This window comes from Silurus aristotelis (assembly GCF_946808225.1).
Source record: "Silurus aristotelis genome assembly, chromosome: 18".
NCBI classification, from domain to species: Eukaryota; Metazoa; Chordata; class Actinopteri; order Siluriformes; family Siluridae; genus Silurus; species Silurus aristotelis.
In genome coordinates, this window is record NC_139591.1 from 22,027,639 (window position 1) to 22,050,717 (window position 23,079).

The window sequence follows — 23,079 nt, forward strand, 5'->3', positions numbered from 1 at the left end:
TTGTATGGGTAATAGTAATTGTAAATTTGGGTTCTTTTGAACTTGATTTGGCTAATACATATGAAATATTGCTGTTTATTAGCTCTTAAACTTATCTAGCTACCATGCATGTGTAACAGACTAGCTAGGTGTTAGAACTGACTTAGCATTCATTTTCTTTAACAATGCTAATTTAACCAAAAAAAGAAGAGACGATTGTTTTTTTTTTTATGTTTTCAGGAACACAAAACCCATGGAGAGCTTTTATGTGAAACATTTAGCTTTTTAAATCTTTAGCATAAAAAAGGCAATATGTTTTATTATAAGTATACATATCACCTGATTTTGTTTTCTTATCTGTTCAAGGTCACCTTGGTCCCATATCTCTCTCTGGTTAGCTACAGGTATGTAGCTTATATTAGTTATCCATACTCTATAACGAAACCATCTTTGAAAAAAAAAAAAAGTAAACATCCTTTAAATTTGAGTCATGCAAATGTGTCTTCTGGGAGAATGTGAGTCTTAGTATGTGAGAAATCGCAACAGAGAAACTTGAATGCTGTTGTGTCTATTTTCGTTAAATGCTACATTCCTATAGATGAGGAAGAGCATTAAAAAATAATCTTGCTGTCGTAGTTGTCCAATCGCATTATTATTGCCTTGTGAGAAATCCCCTCTACTTCAGGCCCTTTAGAAAATACATGTGGTCCATAACAGCTTGGAGAAATAATAAATCACAAGACTATTTTTTATGACTGTCAGCAGGACAGCCGTGTTTATGTAGAAGAACCACAGTGATAAGACTCTCTTCTCGTTATTGAGCCGACCGTCTCCGAGAACACCAGGCAAATGCTTTCGTTATGATTATCCAAATAAAACTAATGAACTCCAGACATGTAAATCGCATCCTCGTATATTGCGGTTGCCACCGAGACGCCGATCTCGGTGGGAGAGTGGGCTTGGGTTGTGTGAGTGCATATGAGGCGTATTTACACCCCCTCATTACAGAAGTGCTGGAGAAAAGCGACTGAAGGAGTCCTCCGAGGCCCTCAGCCTAATGCTGACAAATAGGTTGCAGTCGATCACACTGAACACAATGAGCATGCTGAGTGGTTACTGTGGGCACATACTACGTGCCTCAGCCAGGGGTGAACACACACACACACACACACACACACACACACACACACACACACACACACACACACACACACACAGTGTTGCCAACTTAGCATCTTTGATGCTATATTTGGTGACTTCCAATAGTGAATTCAGCTAAAAATGCCTAGCAACAATCTAGTGCCTTCTCAAGAAATAATCTGATCCCTGATCATCACTGCTCTCAAGAACAAATCATTTTTTTACTATTTCTTGTAATGACTAATTAGTCATTTTAATTGTTACCAATGACCAATCACTGACCCAAGTTGTTATCAACGTTTGTATCCGTCAAACCATGATTGGTTAAAAAACATCCAATCACTGGTCACCATTTGTCACTTGTTCCAAATGAGAAATCACAGATTTCCATTGTTCCCAACAAATAATCACTAATCACTATACCTTTCCACAAACCAATCACTTAACATCATGGTTCTCAACAGCAATCATTGTTCGTATTTACTGTACATACATGTATTTATTTTGTATTTATTATTTTGCAGTCAATTATCACCGATTTGGTCAACATCCAATTACTGGTCACGATTGTTTCAAATGACAAATCACAGATACCCCCATAAATAATATGAAAAAAATTCCACAAACCAAAACCTAAAACTTTATTGTTCTGAACAACAAATTTTTAATCGCATTTGTTTTTGCAATGGCCAGTCATTGATCACCAATTATGTCAACATCTAATCACTGGTCTTTATCGTTTTTAATGACAAATCAAAGATTTTCCCAACAGACAATCATACTCATAACCAATTTTGCCAACATTCGATCACTAGTCACTATTGTTCCTGATGACAAATCATAGCTCCCTATTGTTCCCAACAAACAATTATTAATAATGAATGCTTACCAATGACCAGTCACTGAACATTATGGTTCTTAACAACCAATTATTGTTTGTAATTGTTTACAATGGCCAATCGCTAATCACTGATTTAGCCAAAGTTTGATCACTGGTCACTTTTGTCCTAATGACATATTACAAATCCAATCAAACAGTTTTTTTCAACAATCAATCACTAACCAGAAATGTTTTCCATAAATGAATCACTGAACATTATTGTTCTGAACAACTAATCTTCGCTATTACAGATAAATATCTTTCATAAAAACATGTTTGATATGCAAACCATCATGACAATTCAATGAATATGCAAATTGTTCTGTGGTGTCATCTGGCAGTTTCTAGCAGCTTCTGAGAATGCATTAGTTACATCCTGCTAGAAAGAGCTGACAAGACTGCTCTTGCAACACACACACACACACACACACACACACACACACACACACACACACACACACACACACAGACAAATACAGATTTAGGAATCAAATGTTTCCATTCACCAGCCTTATATAGCAGCATCACTATGGATATTACGGATATTAGAAGATTAAAGAAAAGGTATAAATGCAAATAAGTTTAGAAAGAAAAATGATTTTCAGCATCAGTGCATTACACGATGGCATTGATCATGTTTTCCTGAAGCTATTCATCTATCTCTTTGCCCTTTCTTTTTAATTGTACATGTCCTTGGTTTTCTCTGTGCCAGCGTCTCTGTAGAGATAGTGCTAGAGATGACGAGGTCGTAAGATCATTAAAATAATTTTCCTCTTGAATAGCGTAAAGCAGAGCTGCCCCCCAGTGTTTCCGGCTTTTTTTTTTGCTTTTTTACATTTAATGATGTAGATTTTTGTAACAAGGCTGCAGTGCCGCAGGCCCATTTACGCTAAAATGAAAAAGGCTGTGCATCACTTAGTGCTGCTGAATCAAAACAGATCTGTAAAGGCGAACTATGCCAACTCGGGCCATTACACTCGATTTTCTCAGCCACCAATTGCTTTCCCCCGACAAGCATTAAAGGTGCATTATGTATAGCACTTGGGTTTGTATTTCATTGAGAAAAGATTGTAAAATCGATATGGGCTTTACACAATGGGTAGCAGGGGTGTGTATCTCTCTCTTTCTTAGATGGTGTGATGCCCATCTTGGTTTCCAGTCAATGAGCTGAAGCATGTGATACATTTAAAGCAGTTAATTACTTGATATGATGCAGAGCTGCATTGCTGCTGTATGATGTGATTCGGTTTTGAGCCATAGGTGTGGGAGGAAGCCACAGGGAAACAAGAATTAAGGCCACAACATCTATGCTGGATCTGACAATAGAGGTCAAAGGTTAGACCTCATTTGTTGGTATTGACAGACACTTAGGTCATGGTTCTTTTGTTGAGACTGACAAGAAGAATGGCCATAGGAATAACTCCAGTGGGAATAATTTGTTTAGGGGCCATGCCTCCTTCAGTAGGATTGACCAGTACAGGGGCTGTGCCTCCTTGTCTAAAAACAAGAAGTTCACAAGTCCTTCTTTACAAAGACTGGCAAGTACAGGGGACATGCCTCCTTCACAAGGACTGACATTCACAGGGAACATGCCTCCTTCACAAGGACTAACAAGTGCGGGAGACATGCCTCTTTCACAAGGCTGACAGGTACAGAAGACATGCCTCCTTCACAAGGACAAACAAGTACAGGGGACATGCCTCCTTCACAAGGCTGACAGGTACAGGGGACATGCCTCCTTCACAAGGACAAACAAGTACAGGGGACATGCCTCCTTCACAAGGACAAACAAATACAGGGGACATGCCTCCTTCACAAGGACAAACAAATACAGGGGACATGCCTCCTTCACAAGGACAAACAAGTACAGGAGACATGCCTCCTTCAAAAGAGCTGACAGGTACCAAGGACATGGCTCTTTTACAAGGACTAACAAGTACAGGGGACATGCCTACTCTACCAGGACCGATAAGTACATGGTCCATTTGTTTTTATAAGGTCTTACAATTACAGTAAATTACAGCCAGTACATGAGCCATAACTTCATCACAAGAACTTCTAAGTACAGTAATCATGTCTCTTTTACAAGAACTGATAAGTGCATGGTCAATGCCTCCTTCATTAGAACTGGCAAGTACGGGGTCCATGACTCCTTTACAAGGACTGACAATATATGGGCAATGACTACTTCATTAGAACTGATAAGTAAAGTCCATGTCATGCATCCTTTATTGTGATCGGCGAGTTCAAAGGCCACGCCTTCTTCATTGCTGAAAAGTACAGAGGCCACACTTTCTTTAATGAAACTTACAGCCATGTCTTCCTCATTGAAAACAAGTGCAGAGGCCACACAGTTTCCAAGGGACTGATGAGTAAAGGGGCCATGCCTTGTTTATTGTAACTAAAATGTACACTCCTCTTTATGGGAAATAACAACTTGGCCACCTTCAATGAAACAGGTTGCACCTTGTTTGGACAAAAGCAATCACTCCAAAGTTATAGGAAAGCACATGAGCCAAACCAAACAGAGGACACACCTCAGTGACATAGCGGCTCTGCCTCCTTTAATAATATAGACAAGAATTAAGGTTTGACAATGAAGGCTAAACAAAAAATGGCAGCTTAGTAGTGCTGGGATTTGAACCTATGACCTTCTTATAAGAAGTGCAACAGCTTTACCAGTGTTCCACCCTAACCTAAAAACATGTGAAAACTTTTTCCATCGCCACTTATAGACTTAACCAGTCTAAAGATGTGTTGAGCAGAGGTGGCAGAAGTACACACATCAATTACTTAAGTAGAAGTACAGATACTCATGTTTTAAAATACTCGGGTAAAAGTTGAAGTACTGATTATACCTTTTTACTCAAGTGAAAGTAAAGAAGTTTTGGCTCTGACATGTACTTAAGTAAAAAGTAGTTATTACTTCTACCTGTTTTAGCTGTTAACTGGACCTCACATCATATTACTATTAGATAGATAGATAGATAGATAGATAGATAGATAGATAGATAGATAGATAGATAGATAGATAGATAGATAGATAGATAGATAGATAGATAGATAGATAGATAGATAGATAGATAGATAGATAGATAGATAGATAGATAGATAGAACATTGTCATTGTGTAGTACATGTACACAGCAACAAAATGCAGTTTGGCATCTACCAGAAATGCAAAAAAGTAGCACTCGTGCAAATAGTGCAGATTAATATGTATCATATGTACAGTGATTAAATATAAAGGCTATATCAGTGCAGAGACGTTTGGACATCATTGAGAGCCTTTGCTATGTTTCCACACGGACAGTTAATGAGTCAAGAAGCTTTTATATATATAAAATCATAGACATTTTACAGATTTGAATGATGTATTGTTTTTATCTGTACGATCAATAAAGACAGTAACCCAGCCATTAGGGGGCACAAGCCAGTGCACTCTTAGTGCCGGTCCCAAGCCCGGGTAAATGGGGAGGGTTGCGTTAGGAAGGGCATCCAGCGTAAAACATGTGCCAAATCAAATATGGGGATCACAAATGAGAATTTCATACCGGATCGGTCGAGGCCCGGGTTTACAACGACCGCCACAGGTATCGTTAGCCGACAGGGTACCGGTGGAAATTGGGCTACTGTTGGCCGAAGGAGGAGAAGGAGAGGAGGAAGACGTCTACAGAGACGGCAGGAAAAGGAGCAGTGTAGGAGAGTAGAGGTTCGGGTTGGTACTTTAAATGTTGGTACTATGACTGGTAAAGGGAGAGAGGTAGCTGATATGATGGAGAGGAGAAAGGTAGATATGTTGTGTGTTCAGGAGACCAAGTGGAAAGGGAGTAAGGCCAGGAACATTGGAGGTGGGTTTAAACTGTTTTATCATGGTGTGGATGGAAAGAGAAATGGTGTAGGGGTGATTCTGAAGGAAGAGTACAGTAAGAGTGTAGTGGAAGTGAAGAGAGTTTCTGATAGGGTGATGATCGTGAAGGTGGAGGTTGAAGGGATGATGATAAATGTCATCAGTGCTTATGCTCCACAAGTTGGCTGTGAGATGGAGGAGAAGGAAAGATTCTGGAGTGAATTAGATGAAGTGGTAGATGGTGTACCTAGGAAAGAACGATTGGTGATTGGGGCAGACTTTAATAGGTATGTAGGTGAAGGGAACAGAGGTGATGAGGAGGTGATGGGTAGGTATGGTTTTAAGGAGAGGAATGTGGAAGGGCAGATGGTGGTAGATTTTGCTAAAAGGATGGAAATGGCAGTGGTGAACACGTATTTTAAGAAGAAGGAGGATCATAGGGTGACGTATAAGAGTGGAGAAAGGTGCACACAGGTGGATTATGTTCTGTGTAGGAGATGCAACCTGAAGGAGATTGGAGACTGTAAGGTGTTGGCGGGGGACAGTGTAGCTAGACAGCATCGGATGGTGGTCTGTAGGATGGTTTTGGAGGCGAAGAAGAAGAGGAGGAAAGTAAGGATTGAAAGAAGAATAAGATGGTGGAAACTGAAGGAGGAAGAGTGTAGTGTGAGGTTCAGGGAAGAGGTCAGACAGGGGCTTGGTGGTGGTGAAGAGGTGCCGGATGATTGGGCAACTACTGCAGGAGTGATGAGGGAGGCAGCTAGAAAAGTACTTGGTGTGACATCTGGAAATAGAAAGCAAGACAGGGAGACGTGGTGGTGGAATGAGGAAGTGCAGGAGAGCATTAGGGGAAAGAGGTTGGCAAAACAGAAGTGGGATCGACAGAGTGATGAGAAAAGTAGGCAGGAGTACAAGGAGATGCGGCAGCAGGTAAAAAGGGATGTGGCGAAAGCCAAGGAAAAGGCACATGAGGAGCTGTATAAGAGGTTGGACACTAAGGAAGGAGAAAAGGATTTATACCGATTGGCCAGGCAGAGGGACCGAGCTGGGAAGGATGTACTGCAAGTTAGAGCAATAAAGGATGAAGAGGGAAATGTGTTGACTAATGAGGAGAGTGTGTTGAGAAGATGGAGGGAGTATTTTGAGCAGCTGATGAATGAGGAAAATCAGAGAGAGAGAAGGTTGGAGGATGTGGAGTTGGTGAAGCAGGATTTAGATAGGATTAGTAAGGAGGAAGTGAGAGCAGCGATTAAGAGGATGAAGAATGGAAAGTCGGTTGGACCAGATGACATACCGGTAGAAGCGTGGAGATGTTTAGGAGAGATGGCAGTGGAGTTTTTAACCAGATTGTTTAACAGGATTCTGGAAGGGGAGAGGATGTCTGAGGAATGGAGAAGGAGTGTGCTGGTACCGATCTTTAAGCATAAGGGAGATGTGCAGACCTGCAGTAACTACAGGGGAATTAAGTTGATCAGTCACACCATAAAGTTATGGGAAAGAGTAGTGGAAGCCAGGCTGAGAGAAGAGGTGACCATCTGTGAGCAACAGTATGGTTTCATGCCGAGGAAGAGCACAACAGATGCCTTATTTGCTTTGAGGATGTTGATGGAGAAGTATAGAGAAGGACAGAAGGAGCTGCATTGTGTATTTGTGGATTTAGAGAAAGCGTACGACAGGGTGCCGAGAGAGGAGTTGTGGTATTGTATGAGGAAGTCAGGTGTGTCAGAGAAGTATGTGAGGGTGGTGCAGGACATGTATGAGGACAGTGTGACGGCAGTGAAGTGTGCAGTAGGTACGACAGACTGGTTCAGGGTGAAGGTTGGACTGCATCAAGGATCGGCCCTGAGCCCTTTCCTGTTTGCAGTGGTGATGGACAGGTTGACGGACGAGGTCAGACAGGAGTCTCCCTGGACTATGATGTTTGCAGATGATATTGTGATTTGTGGTGAGAGTAGAGAGCAGGTTGAGAAGAGCTTGGAGAGGTGGAGATATGCCCTTGAGAGAAGGGGAATGAAAGTCAGTAGGAGTAAGACAGAGTACATGTGTGTGAATGAGAGGGAGGGCAGTGGAGTGATGCGGTTGCAGGGAGAAGAGGTGGAGAAGGTGGAGGAGTTCAGGTACCTGGGGTCAACAGTGCAAAGTAATGGAGAGTGTGTTAGAGAAGTAAAGAAAAGAGTGCAGGCAGGGTGGAGTGGGTGGAGAAGAGTGACAGGAGTGATTTGTGATAGTAGGGTATCTGCAAGAATAAAAGGGAAAGTTTATAGGACTGTGGTGAGACCTGCGATGTTGTATGGATTAGAGACAGTGGCATTGAGTAAAAGACAGGAAGTGGAGCTGGAGGTAGCAGAGCTGAAGATGTTAAGGTTTTCGTTGGGAGTGACGAGGATGGACAAGATTAGAAATGAGTTTATTAGAGGGACAGCACATGTAGGATGTTTTGGTGACAAGGTGAGGGAGGCGAGATTGAGATGGTTTGGACATGTGCAGAGAAGGGACATGAATTATATTGGTAGAAAAATGCTGAAGATGGAGCCACCAGGTAGGAGGAAAAGAGGAAGGCCAAGGAGGAGGTTCATGGATGTGGTGAGGGAAGACATGCAGGTAGTTGGTGTGAAAGAGGCAGATGTAGAGGACAGGGTGGTATGGAGACGGATGATCCGCTGTGGCGACCCCTAATGGGAGCAGCCGAAAGAAGAAGAAGAAGATCAATAAAGACAGTCATTTAAGTTTGTTTCGCCATTATGAGGGAAAAACCCACAAAACGCCACCTAGAGGGTAAATTGTGTAAAACATGGCGGATTTGGTGTTTGATTTGAGACTTGGCGCAAAAATAAAACAAATGTTTACTGATTAAAATAATTTTTTGGTGGATTTTATTTATTTATTGTATATCTAAGTAAAGAAGGGACGTCGTGAATAAGTGTATGTTTTGCTGGAGGTTTTAATTTCGCCTCTTTTATATTTAGTTATTTATTTATGTATTTAATTTTTTTTTCTTATAAATATGGTAAAAACAGAAATGCGCGCTGAATTGATAGCGTGTTAATAACATTTAGTGCCGTTTAAAATAATTTTAAATTTTGACAGCCAAATATATATATATATTAATACAAAACTAATTAAAAATGTTGCTACCTAATGGATGTATCCAGGCTGAAGATCCACATATAGAACACAAGCAGAGAAAAGATGATGATAATCATGAATGTGTCTGTTCTCAGTCATGTTCTCATCACTGACTCCCTCTGTCTCATCCACATTAACCCCAAACTTCTTACTGCCTTCTGCCTGCTGATTCTTATCTTTGTAAAGAGTGAGAGTCAGGACTTTATACACCAGCGGATTGAAAAAGACGCGCAGTTACAGGAAATCGGTTGTTCGGCTGAAATCGTCGCGCAGTGAAAATAAAAAATATATTTCACCAAATCAGTGGATTAAAACTAAAGTAACGAGCCGGTTTTGAAAATGTAAGAAGTAAAAAGTACAGATATTTGTGTAAAAATGTAATGAGTAAAAGTAAAAAGGTTGTCTGAAAAATAAATAGTGGAGTAAAGTACTGATACCAGAAAAATCTACTGAAGTACAGTAACGAAGTATTTGTACTCCGTTACTTCCCACCTCTGGTGTTGAGGTATAATGCAAAGTCATGAGTGTGAAGAAGCATGAAAGAGGAAGACTGCAGTCTTCTTTCTGAGACTGACCAAACGAGCTCTTATCGCAATGGAGTAGGAAACGGCAGAGGGGAAGTGAGCTGCGATTTAGTCAAGCTGCATCCAACCGCAGCCGGAATGATTGATCGTTAAATGTCACCCAGATAAAGGTTGGAACACGAGCTCGAACACACAGGGCATTACTTCCTTCATTATCTTCTTCTTGCAGTGCTCCAGCTTGGACTATTAATCAAGTCATGGGTGCTGTTCAACACACCAGTAGCCTTGTTAATGCAGGGGGTGACCTCACCAAAGGCTTGGCCCGGCTATAGCGATTTTGACTTTGTTGCGTGGTTTAATCCTGAATGCATCTGCTCGCAATGAGGGTATGGTATCACATGATTCACAATACATGAGTGACAATAAGAGGTTTGTTTTATATGAAAAGAAATCAAACATGTTATAGGAAAACGATTAACAGGGGACGCAGAGTTACTGCTAATATGCGCAATATTGATTATATTCCTATTACAGAAGGACGGATTTATTCCTCTTATACCACAATTAACTGCTAACATTAACACTCTGCTTTGTGGCTGGATTTCCTGCTCCTATAGCAAAATTATTATTATTTGCTGACTAATCTGCATGGAGATATTGTATATACTTGTGAATTTTATCAATGGAGATTGTAGCTCATTGGACTTTGGATTAGACGTTCAGGAGTTCAAATCATAGCACCACCAAGCTGGCACTTTGGGGCCCTTGAGCATGGCCCTTAACTCTCAACTGCTTGTAAATGACTATGCATAAGGGTGTTTGCCAAATTCCATAAATATACAATGTAAACTAGAATAAGATCCCCACTAAACATGTTTTGCCCTAGTTTTGATCCTCATTTGGACAAGATCAAGTATGTGACGTTTAATGGCTCATGAAGCTGATAGACAACGCTAAAAGATTTCAGTTTCAATTTCTCCCTCAGGCTCCTTTCCCAAAAGTCTGAAAGCTCATTGTTTCCCAGACAAATCCATTCATCTTGGTACAAAGAAACATCCATAATCAAGCTTTTTGTGCTTATTTGTTCACCCTAGTAGATTGATCCACTTCAAACTGATGTAAAGTCTTCACCTGCAGCGCTGATGGACTTCCCGGCGATGACTTGTGTCCACCTTCAGCGGCTTCATCATTCAATGTTCTGGATTGAAGAAGAGGATCATCTTACCATGTTAGAGAGAAGCCGCACTGAGCAACTGTTACGATGTGCTGAAAGGCTGGTGATGTTTTCCATAAATGGTGCATCTACTTACAGAAAACTTCATAATATCTTTTAGTTAGATTGGGACCAAATGCAGCAGTTAATATAATGGTTTAATATAATTTGATATAATACTTTAATACAATAGATTCAACACCAACATGTGGTTTGTGGCTGGATTTATTGCTGCTCTTATCGAAAAGTCTAATCCAATCAGAATGGAGAATTCAACAGCAGTTTGATAATCAAATTAGCACCTCATCTTTCAAAGGTTTAATAGTTTTTAATCAGCACTCGGGGGGTCTGAGTTTTCTGACCCTGTTGCAGGTGAGCGAAAAAATGGGCCATGAGCCAAGTCTCGGCAGGAGGTTCGAGCTCACGATGGTGTAAAGAGCTAAAGGTTAGTTCAGCTTGTGTGATAAATAAAGCAAAAGCAAACAGGCTTCAGCCTCAATGCACTCTACAGAAAACCTACTTAAAAAAAAGATCTGCTCTAAATGTGAGAGCAGGAGTTTTTTTTTCTTCTCAGTCATAGAATATATTAAATGGTTTCAGTCCTTCTGAAACAATAAGTATCGAAGCACAGCAATCCTCGGTGATTCTCTGCTAATTTAATTTTCCCCCAACAAAATGAGCAAGGCTAATAAAGTAGCTTCATCAACAGTGTTGTTAGCACAACGCCATTTCACAATACAAGACAAAATGCTGTTCTGCTCCGTGCTGCAATATTCGTTTAGCTCGTGCCGACTCATCTGACTTCCCTCCGTTTATCTTGCGTTCTCAGGCTTGGAGCGCGAGCACTAAAAGTCACACGGATAAATGAATTTAATTCCAACATGGCGACTGCTTGAGAAAAGAAAAGGAAAAAAAAAAAAAAACAGCACAGAAGCTGCGCTCTTACTGCTCTTATCTGTAAAACTTAATTAGCTGCATTTTGTCCAAATTGCTTGCAGAAAACAATTGTTTTCCTCGATTGACCCATCACTAGCTCCTTAATTTAGATAATAATGCATACAGGAAGAGTTAAGCCCAAAGAAAATGAGCTCCTTTGCTGCTTTTTTTTTTTTTTTACTTTTTCAATGCTTAGAGGGTGCAAGTCAAAAAAGATTCAAGGCAATCATTTTCCAACTCAGCACCTCAACTAATTGCCTCATGAAAGGCTTCAGAGCACCCATGAGGCCCCTCAGCAGCCCATTAAACTTTATTTTGTTTTTGAATGTGCAGATAGAAGAGAGAACTCATAATTAGGACGGACGGTGCCAAGAGTTAAGCATCAGGAATGACTTGTAGCCGCGGTGGAATCTGCCTGTTGAGGTACGATAAGTACTGCAGATCCATATGCTGGATCATTTATTCATGACAAGGTCCTCGTTGTATGACTTGTGGTGGGTTATTTATTTATTTATTTATTAATTTATTACATTTTTCCAGTTGTTAAGCTAAGACAGGGTGAGGGTGTGTCTCCAACCAGCGCAATGGTTCAGTTGTACTGCCAACATTATTTGACAAATAATCCACATTTTTACTCAATGTTCATCTTATTACAGAGGAAAAATTTCCTTTATTCAGAGGAAAGATGTTATGAGCTTCCATTCTGATCCCATGTCAACCATATGTTCATGGAAGTCACCATGTCTGGGGGAGAGACCACTCATTAGTGGAAAATTCAGGGATCATGCCAATAATGAATGAATGAAGGAAGGAAGGAAGGAAGGAAGGAAGGAAGGAAGGAAGGAAGGAAGGAAGGAAGGAAGGAAGGAAGGAAGGAAGGAAGGAAGGAAGGAAGGAAGACCAAATAATGCGTGTATAAAAAATAACATATAGATACACAGATAGACAGAAAGAAAGAAAGAAAGAAAGAAAGAAAGAAAGAAAGAAAGAAAGAAAGAAAGAAAGAAAGAAAGAAAGAAAGAAAGGTATGTATGTATGTATGTATGTATGTAGATAGATAGATAGATAGATAGATAGATAGATAGATAGATAGATAGATAGATAGATAGATAGATAGATAGATAGATAGATAGATAGATAGATAGATAGATAGATAGATAGGAAGATGTTTAGAAGGATAAAGCAACCTCCAGTCTTCTGAGACTGTCTGGACGGATGAGTGTTAGAATCAGATTTAAGTTCCTGTGAATGAGCTGTTACTATAGTAACAATTACAAATGTATTAATATAAATCTGGGACTTTCTTTATAGCCAGAACCATCATCCAAGCTGTTTATATGGAAAAATGATCTACAATGCCGTTGTGGTATCTCCTGAATAAGTTTGCCTTGGTTTTGATCTGGATAAGATGAATACTGTGGCTCATGAAGCTCATAGACATAGACACTAACAAATGCTTCTCTTGGATTCCTTCCTCTTGCATCCTTTCTCATATGCCTGGGAGCTCATTAGTCCCAGAGACCTAAATCCATTCATCTTGGTACTAAGGAACATCCATGGTCAAGCATCTTGTGCTTACTTGGTCACCATGGTAGATGAATGTATTCACCTGCAGTGCTGATCAACCTCCCAGAGATGACTGAGTGTCTCGTGTCCACCTTCAGCAACTTCATCATTCTGCACTTTAGTTTGATCCTGAGCCATCGTCATTACTCACATCCTAACGTGCTGCATCCTTGTGATCTGCTTACAGATGACACCCTGAGGTGATTAGTCTAGGAGAGAAGAACCCCTTTATATGTGCCCCTGGTGAAGCACTCAATTACAAAAATGATCCTTACACCAAAAAAAGGAGTCCGAGTTATGGAGGTGAAGACGGAGTGCGTGTCAGGGCGGAGGAGGCAGGTCATTTCCCTCCCAGGCAGGAGGCCTCTGGTGCACACTGAGCTCCGAGAGCTCCACTGGCAGCTATGGATGAATCTACGCCGGTGTGTTCTGACTCAGCACCTTTTCAACATCCCGGGCATTAAACTCCACTCTTTTATCACCAGTCTTTCTCTTTTTTACCCAGGAATACTCAGAAGATTGAGGAACACAGGCAGTGAAACATTTGGGGAACTTTGTCCAATCATTAAATTACTCTGGAATGAAAGAATATCGAAACATCTGATATATCAATATATCTGAGTGCTCCAAGAGAAAGGCCACTGCCGTCCTATTAACAAATTAATGACAACCTTATGGTCCCTTTTACATTAAATAATTATGAAACTGTCCATCATGTACTAGCATCATTATTTTATTATCAAATATGATAATAATATACATAAAAAAAAAAGCCTTTTGTCACCTATACATTACAGCACAATAAAATTCTTTTCTTTGCATTTTCCAAATTGTTTGCAATCTGGGGTCAGAGCACAGGGTCAGTCATGATGCAACACCCCTGGAGCACAAAGGGTTAAGGGCCTTGCTCAAGGGCCCAAGGGTGGCAGCTTGGTGATACAAGGGCTTGAACCCCTGACCATCAGCACCTTAACCACTGCGCAACCACAGAAACGTTACGAAATATATATATTAAAAAATACACATATTTCTGTTGTTCTGAGGTCCGTTCCAAATGTGGGGGCGAGTAGTTTGTGGACCCCTGCTGTAAAGTGTGTTTAGAAGATGGATCTCCAGCAAGGGTACGACAGCAGAATTAAATTGAGAGCCAGAAGGTAACAGTTTATTTGAATGTATTACTATTATTTTATTGACTGTTGTTCATAAAGTATCAACACAAAAGGATAATAATAATAATAGTGCCACGATTTCTTGCCACTGAGCCTGAACCAGCAGCACTTCCTCCTTCCTGGTAATCTAACTTTTCTGGGCCATGCAATTAATAAAGGTTCTGAGAAGCAAACGGGCGACAAGATGAAGGTGGAGGAAAATTGATAGAGCTCATAAATCGCACAAGGCCTCACCATATTTTATTAGAGCTCCAGAGGACCCAGGAGTGTGTGTGTGTGTGTGTGTGTGTGTGTGTGTGTGTGTGTGTGTGTGTGTGTGTGTGTGTGTGTGTGTGTGTGTGTGTGTGTGAGAGAGAGAGTGAGAGCGAGCATGCTAGTTTAATTTACTCCCGCGTGAATTGCACCGTGCATTAGCCTGATTTGCTGAGCATGTTTTAAGTTGTATTCTTCACAACACTTTATAAAATTTTTTACCCTCTTTTTTCATCCAGGCATCATCTGTCCATGCCTTAAAGCAATTGTGTGTGTGTGTGTGTGTGTGTGTGTGTGTGTGTGTGTGTGTGTGTGTGTGTGTGTGTGTGTTGTGTTGTGTTGTGGTGTGGTGGAAAGGCCATCCAGAAGGAGGATAATAAAATCTTTAAAACGTGTTTTGGAACAGATGTGCACTCCTTGCCGGAGGGATGCAAGAAAAGGACGACGAGATCGAATTAAAAAAGGATGATAATGCCATCAGAGCAGGCCAAGTGTCCTCACACAGCTCCGGGAGACGGAGCTAGTGGACCAGATTGAACCTTTTTGTACTCGTGGTGTCGAGATGATTCGGGTTTGTGGGAAACTTCGTGTCCTTGTCACACTTTTCTGAATAAAAAATTTTACAAAAGTTGCTAAAGACGATTTTCTGTTTGATTTTCAGTTACAATGTTACAAATCACCAGATTATTTGAATTCACCGCCCAGTATAACGGGATCGAAAATAAAACTACAGAAATCCGCATTTATTTATTTATTTTGTTCAATTTTGTATTTATGTATTTTGTGCCTTTAAATTGAATCCAATTTAACATAAACAAGCACGCACAAAAAAAGTAAACATTTTAATTTTTTTTTTTTTTTTTTCAAAACTTTATTGATCCCACAGGTAATTGCTATTTCTTTGCATATCCCAGCAATGTAGGAAGCTCGGTTCAGCCATGTTACAGCACCCCTAGAGCACCGAGGGTTAAGGGCCTTGCTCAAGGGCCCAAAAGTGTCAGCTTGGTGATACTGGGGCTTGAATCGCCCCAACCTTCTGATCAGTAGCCCCAAACCTTTAACACTAGAGCTTCCACTTCCCTATGATTAACATAAAAGCATGAAACACCGATGAGGATTGAACTCAAGATGTTCGAGGCCTTGGACAACAGTTTGTGGACACCTGGACTATAAGATTCATGTGTTTTTTTTAAACATCTCATTCCACTTACAGTTTCCATTCGCTGTTATAATGGACTCCATTCTTCTGGGAAGATGTTCTACTAGATTTTGGAGTGTGCTTGTGGAGAGTTGTATTAGGCAGCAGGCGAACATTTTGTCCTCAAAGTTGATATTAGAAGCAGGAAAAATGGGCATGAAGATTTGAGCAAATTTTACAAATCGTGACGTCTAGACGTCTGGGTCAGAGCATCTTCAAACGAGCTCCTGTAGCTCAAACTGCTGAAGACGTTCATGATGTTGATGATCGATGGGTCACGACTGTTTTAGCAACAAAAGGGGATTAACACACTATTAGGCAGGTGGTCGTAATGTCACGTGTGGTCGGTGTATATACATGCAAAATCGTTCTTTATCACCTGACAGCTGCCAAGCAGTGAGGAAGAACATGTGCTGCTTCTGAAGGAGCTTTCTTCAGGGTGGTGGAAATATAAAATAAAATTGTCACGTCTTTTCCCCTCACCATGAACTCCACCGGTCGCAGTGCAGGGAAATGCTGTTTGCTGTTACGCTCGTTTGCTTTGTTTTGATCGAGTGCACCTGATTTCTGTTTGCCCATCATTAGGTTTGTGTAGTAAAACCCTCAAGTGTCTGTGTTTAGTGTGTAGAAATCTATAGCTTTTGGGACATTTGGTGGTTTGTGGGTCAGTTTCAAGTTTGATTGACGACTTGCAGGATAACGAGATAGAAAATGCGGACTAAGGAATTTTTTTTTTCCGCTTTAAAGTCAATAAATCATAAAAGCAAGTAAAAAAGGTTAATTACAGTAGAACCCGGTTATGTCGATGTCCTAGGGGGTTGCCAAAAAGCATCGAGGTAACCGATGATCGAGATAAACGAAAATCAAAATGGCGGCAGTATATTAACGTGCTTGAAATTTCTTTATGTACATGATGTGCGTTAATAAATGAGAATGTGCATGCACGTGTTTTTGAAGGTTTTTTTTACACAACAGCGTTGCCGCGATTTGTTTGATGAAGGCATGTTATAAAAATACATACAGTACATGTTTATCTGTCAGGAATCCACCTGCCACGCCCCCTTCAGCCCCCTTCAGCGTGGCAGGTGTTTTCTCGGCCGTTTTCTCTGAAGCTCCCGGCTTCAATCGCGCACATCTGGTGCTTGTTTATCATCATCACCAGCTCCTATTTAAACTTCCACACTCTCACTGTCCGTTATTGTTGGTATATGTTGGTTCACGGCGGTGGTTGTTATCGCGCATGCGTATCCCGGTACGTGTCTTCCCACCGGCACTCTCTCACCGGCTGCTCTTTTCTTCCCAAAGCGCATCGCGGATTCCCCCCCCCGATCCTGCCGGTGTTCATTCTATGCTTTTGCTGCTCATCCAACGTTCTGCGCCGCCAAGCGCGGCCTCGCCTCCCGTTCATCGCATAACATTTAACAACAAAAGGCATATGTGCAGTAACTAACAGCAGAGATTCACCAGTATACAATACAACACCTGGAGCAGCTGTAAGGGTTGATTTTTCCGCCACTTCCGCGAGTTCTTCTGCGGCTGCACCGAGATAACCGACGTTAAATGGCAAAAATGTTCCCCCCTTGTGCTCGAGATATCGAGAGGGTTCGGCAACATAAATAAAGTCGAGAATTTGGCGTTTCCACTTTAAAAACGTCGACTTAATAGGGTTGCTTAAGAGGGAACCAAGGGCCAGATAACCGAGGGCGAGATAACCGAGGGCGAGATAACCGAGGGCGAGATAACCGAGGGCGAGATAACCGAGGGCGAGATAACCGAGGGCGAGATAACCGGGTTCCACTGTATATAAATATCCTGTACGTTATATGGGTGAAAGTCTGACCATAAGATTTATATTTGCTTTTTGAACGTCCATTTTCACATCAAGTCCCTATTTACTCTGATAATAACTTCCATTCTGACCATTTAGATTTGTCTGTTTGACTCTTATGGAGGTATAAATGTGTTTGTTATATCTCTTCTTATTACAAAAAAAAAAATAATAATAATAATTAAATCAAGTAGAATAAAGCATAATAAACTAAACTAAAATGTAATAAAAATTACAAATAAAATCAAACTTAACTGAAATAAATATATACATTTAAAAATAAAATAAAACTCGACAAAAACATGAACTAGACTAAACAAATGAAATATGTTATGATAAAAACATATCGTTGAGTGTAATTATATCAAATGAAATGTCACTAGAATAAAACATAATTTAAGTACAACAAAAGGAATGGAAATTACCAAAATATTTTAAAAGAAATAATTGCAGAAAAATAAAATGACAAATAAATAAATAAACAAATATATATTCCACCAGTGACTTCACTATGCATTTCATATATTATAATTTAATTAAAATAATTATAATTTTATATATATATATATAAACTATAAAAAAATGCCCCCTTTTCCGCATTCTTAATATGGACCAGTGCACCTTCTCCTGATAACGAGTGCGATTAAAATAGCGTATATCTTTCACGTGTATGCGTTTGGCATTTATAATAAAGCCTCCCGTAATGTAGTATACTGTTATCTTCAGTCAGCCATGCGATTTTCACCTCATTAGCTATTTAGCAAGTGCTCAGCTGAATAAATATAATACAGGATCGGGAAACTGCCCTGTACTAACCGTGTCTTGCTTTATCACCATGATTACACAGATAGAAAGATCAATGTTGCTGCTGTATGGGTAGAACGACACAGAGTCGGCGCTCTACGACTGGCCGTGTGCGCGATAAAGATCTCGCAGACGTTCCTCTGCAACTTCCTGAAGGACAATTAAAGCTGCATTAGTCAAAGTGGCATGGAGAGACACTCGAGTCCTATCTAATACAGTTCCATCTAATGCCATGAATCTATTCAATTGAGTAGTGCACTGTGCTGGGTTTAATATCATCTTCTCTCTCTCTCTCTCTCTCTCTCTCTCTCTCTCTCTCTCTCTCTCTCTCTCTCTCTCTCTCTCTCTTCTCTCTCTCTGCTTAATCGCATCATTGTTATTTGTAACCCGGCTCTGTAATGCGAGTCGTAAGAGTCGCACAAGCTCCAGATAGCATCTGGGATGAGCGCAGGAAACTTTTAGTGTCTGATCTTTAGAAGCGAGTCATTTCACATAAAGGCGATGTACCTCGCAGTTCTTTTACAGTCATAAACACACACACACACACACACACACACTGGGTTTCGCTGAATGGAAGTGCTCAGGGGTCAATCAGCTCATCGAGATTCAGTCTTACAAACAAACACGGGCATTAAAACAGAAAGAATGTCGAAATACCCGATTACATTTGTGCCATTTGGTGGAAAGCCTTATACAGAGCGATATATCATTATATAACTGAGGAATTAGGGCCTTGCTTAAGGGCCCAGAGGTTTGGTGATGCTGGGACTCAAGAGCTTCCACTGCAACCCCATGTGCAGCATATGTTAATTTAAATTGCATTGTTTGGGGAAGAACCACACATTGGTGGGAAACTCAGGTGTTCCAATAGTACCAGCAAATGTTTTAAAAAGAGAAAAAAAGAACTCGAAACATGGATGGATGGAAAGGGTGAAAAAAGAAAGAAAAGAAGGTTAGTAGGATGATTCAAAAGAGGGATTGATGCCTGGATAGATCACCATGTCCAGCAGAGAAACCAGTAATGGGTAGAAACCTCAAGTATCCAAAAAAATGGATGGATGGATGGATGGATGGATGGATGGATGGATGGATGGTGCGTGCCCTCAGTCACCAGTGCCCTCATCACCAGGGTGAAAAGATTATTTTGGGTTGAGCTGAAAGCTAATGGCTCATTTTTATGGGATATATCTCATCTCATGTACACACACACACACACACACAGAGCATAGACTCACGAACACACCAAGTGTGTAACTGTTTAAAGAGTAATAATGTGTTTGTGATTCTCTTGGTTTGAACTCTTCCTCATTACATAATTTTTATTCCGTTCTGCTCCACTGCGTTCACAAATCCTCATTAGGACTCGAAGCATTCAGGGAATCCGCTCGCTTGCTATGATGTCACCAACGCCTCACTGTGAGTTAGAACGCTCAGTTACATTTGTTGTACAAGTGAAATACACTTAGGTCAATGATGTTTGAGTGATCTGGAATCCAGACCCTGTGATCATCATGTACCACTGCATTCATCAATGCTTCTTTCTGATTGCTAACTGAATAGTGCTGGTAAGACATTTAAAGCTCCAGAGGTCTACTTAATTCAATTCCACATTTAGTCCCTGTTTGATGTTATAATGACCTCCAGTTTTCTGGGAAGATGTTCGACCAGACATTGTGGAGATTTAAGAGTGTTAGTAAATTTAAGTATTGATGTAGGTGAGGTGAGTAGGTCTGGGGTCCAGTCAGTGTTCCAGTTCATCCCAAAAGGTGTTCAATAGAGTTGAGGCTCTACAGCAGGAGATCTTTTACTCCAACTAATGTAAAGCAGATTTCATGGAGCCGGCTTTGTGCACAGGAGCATTGTCATGGAACAGGTTTGCATCTGCTAGCTCAAGTGAAGGGGACATGTGTGTGCTACTGAATTTAAAGACGTCCTATACACTTTAAATATTGGGAAGTTTGGGGGGGAAAAGTCCCAATAGTTTTGTCTATGACGTTTGCGAACGAATATTTACTCCCCATTTTCCGCAGTGTGAACTGAAAAATGCGTAATTGTATTATTTTTTTACAAAGAGCCAGAAAGTAAACGAGGCGGGTCGACACATCTTACTTTTTTTTGTGTGTTTTATTCGGATTACTGTAGTGTTTTTCAAAATCTATTTGCTCAAATGTATATAAAGGAAACTAAAGTAAAGAGTAGAAAGTACAGATATTTGTGTACAAAATCCAATGAGTGAAAGTGAAAAGTGGAAAAAAATAAATAAATAGTGAAATTATTTATCAGTAAAATAATGATACCAGAAAAATCTACTTATTTACAGTAACAAAGTATTTGTACTTCCCACATCTAGACGTAACCTAAAAGTCACCAGAGAGAATGTGCTAGCATTACAGCGTGAAAAGTGTTAGCATAGCTGCTAATTTACAACTTTCCATTGATGAACAATTGTTTAGATTATCAAAACCGTCCTCTAGATGGATAAAATGATTTGGGTTTTCTGGCTCATCCTCGTTTGTTTACTGGACGAAACCTTTTTTATTGTATATTTCAATCTTTCATTATTGCAAACAATCTTAGTATGTTATTCCCGAGGTACACCAGGACATAGAAGTACTATTAATTATGGTCAATTTTATAATTATTGTCTGAGTGTAAAAAAGGAAGCATTAGATCTTAACTGTTTGACAATGCAAACTTAGGTACAGTATAACTCAATTAATAGAGGACACGGCAATCATTTATCAACTATTGCTGTCTTTCTCTCTCTCTCTCTCTCTCTCTCTTTCTCTCTCTCTCTCTCTCTCTCTCTCTCTCTCTCTCTCTCTCTCTCTCTCTCTCTCACACACACACACACACACAGACCTCATCATCTGAAGTCTTCTACATCAAGGCATCAAGGCTCATAGTCGATAAGCTTGAAAGATTAATGATGACAGTGCTGTGGAGTAGCAGCTCCTCCAGAGAGCCGTTATAACGATTGTCACACTGAGCTTGGAAGCTAGCAGGCTAATAATGAGCCTCTCCATGGGACTGGGAAGATCAAGGCTAAAAGTGACACTTTCCTGATCTTAAAACAGGGCATGCAGCTTCTAATTGACCTCCACTCAGACTCCAGAGATGTCCTGCACCGTGTCACATGACGGGAGTGTGAAAATACCGTCTGCGCTCATGAAGAGATCAACACCCGCTAGCTCAAAGCTGAGATACAGAGGAGACGTGATTTTAAAAGAGGAATTCAAAGTTGTGCACTTTGACATTGAGACCTATGGAGTGAAAGTCCTTCATTTTTGAATATATATATATATATATATATATATATATATATATATATATATATATATTGTATATATATTTTTATATTTTATAACAAATAAAATATTGAATACAATAATATGATACTAGAATAAAATAAGTACAGAAAAAAAAAATCAGGGATTAAAAATGAGGACTGAAGAATAAAACTTTATTCTTTGTTTTTTTCCAGTTGTCCCAATAGTTTTATATTTATACACACACAGTCTCTAAATAACCCATTCAGGAAGTGAATAAATTTCGCCAGAAAGGAAAGTGCTAACATCATAGCGATTGCTAATTTGCTAATTTAATTAACATTCCTTTAAAGAGATACAATTATTTATTTGTCTGGCTCATCCTCGTTTTCTCAACAAAAAAAAAAAAAATAATTAATTAATAAAATACAAATTCTGGGATAGAAAATGAAAACTGAAGGAAAAAACTTTCTATATTCTATTTATTTGGGGTGTTGGTTTAAAAGTGGAAGTGTGCAAACCACAAGTGTGGAGGAATGTGTAATCTGGAGGAATTTCCTTCTCACTTCTTCTCATGTGCAATACTGCGTATGTAAAGTCAACAATGTGCAAAATGACTTACACAGTGTGCGATATCACGTATCTAAACAATTTAGTGTATTCTATTCCACGCAAATACTGTGTAAACCTTTTTACAAGAAATCTAATTATAAAACTTTTCATCAACTTGAAAACTCCGGTGCATAAACCAACTCTGAACACAAGTAACTTTTTCACAAGGAAACATTCAAGGCCAAAGCGAATGCAAAGAATACTGTTGATCTCAGCATACTGTATTCTGTGGTCTTTTCAATTCAATTCAGTTTTTTTTCTATATCGCCTTCAGCAATGGACATTGTCCCGAAGAAGCTTTATAGAAATATATACATTACAAACATACATTTTAAATTGATCATTGAATCATTATCAGCCACCCAGTGGTGACTGTGGAAGGAACAAACTCCTTGAGATGGTATAAAGAAGAAACGAACCAAACTCAATAAGAAAACCCATCTGGATCTGGTTGTTCCAGAATGTCCATTCATTATAGTTCCATAATTTTTCATCAAAGTGTCTCCATATCAGCATCCGTATTTAATTTTTTTCTTCGGCCATTGCTCAATGCACTCCTAATAACAGGCTGAGTTGTTCCTCTTTCTCTTATCGAGCCAAAGCAAACTGTTTAATGGGTAAAAGGTGATTACTGCAGTTTAATGAACACATTTAAGGAGCTTTTAGAGCAAATGATACGATCAAAAGGGGGTGGTCACTATTTTAACCGTCTGCCTCACCGTCGCTGCCTTTAA

At 39.9% G+C, this 23,079-nt stretch overlaps 1 long non-coding RNA gene across 1 annotated transcript; it reads left to right on the top strand.

The window, feature by feature from the left end:
• The first annotated feature begins 7,919 nt into the window (after positions 1-7,919).
• On the top strand, positions 7,920-16,776 carry LOC310741252. Its single transcript, XR_014537908.1, has 2 exons — positions 7,920-8,565; positions 16,623-16,776. It is a non-coding gene; the product is annotated as an uncharacterized lncRNA (long non-coding RNA).
• The last annotated feature ends 6,303 nt before the right edge of the window (positions 16,777-23,079 follow it).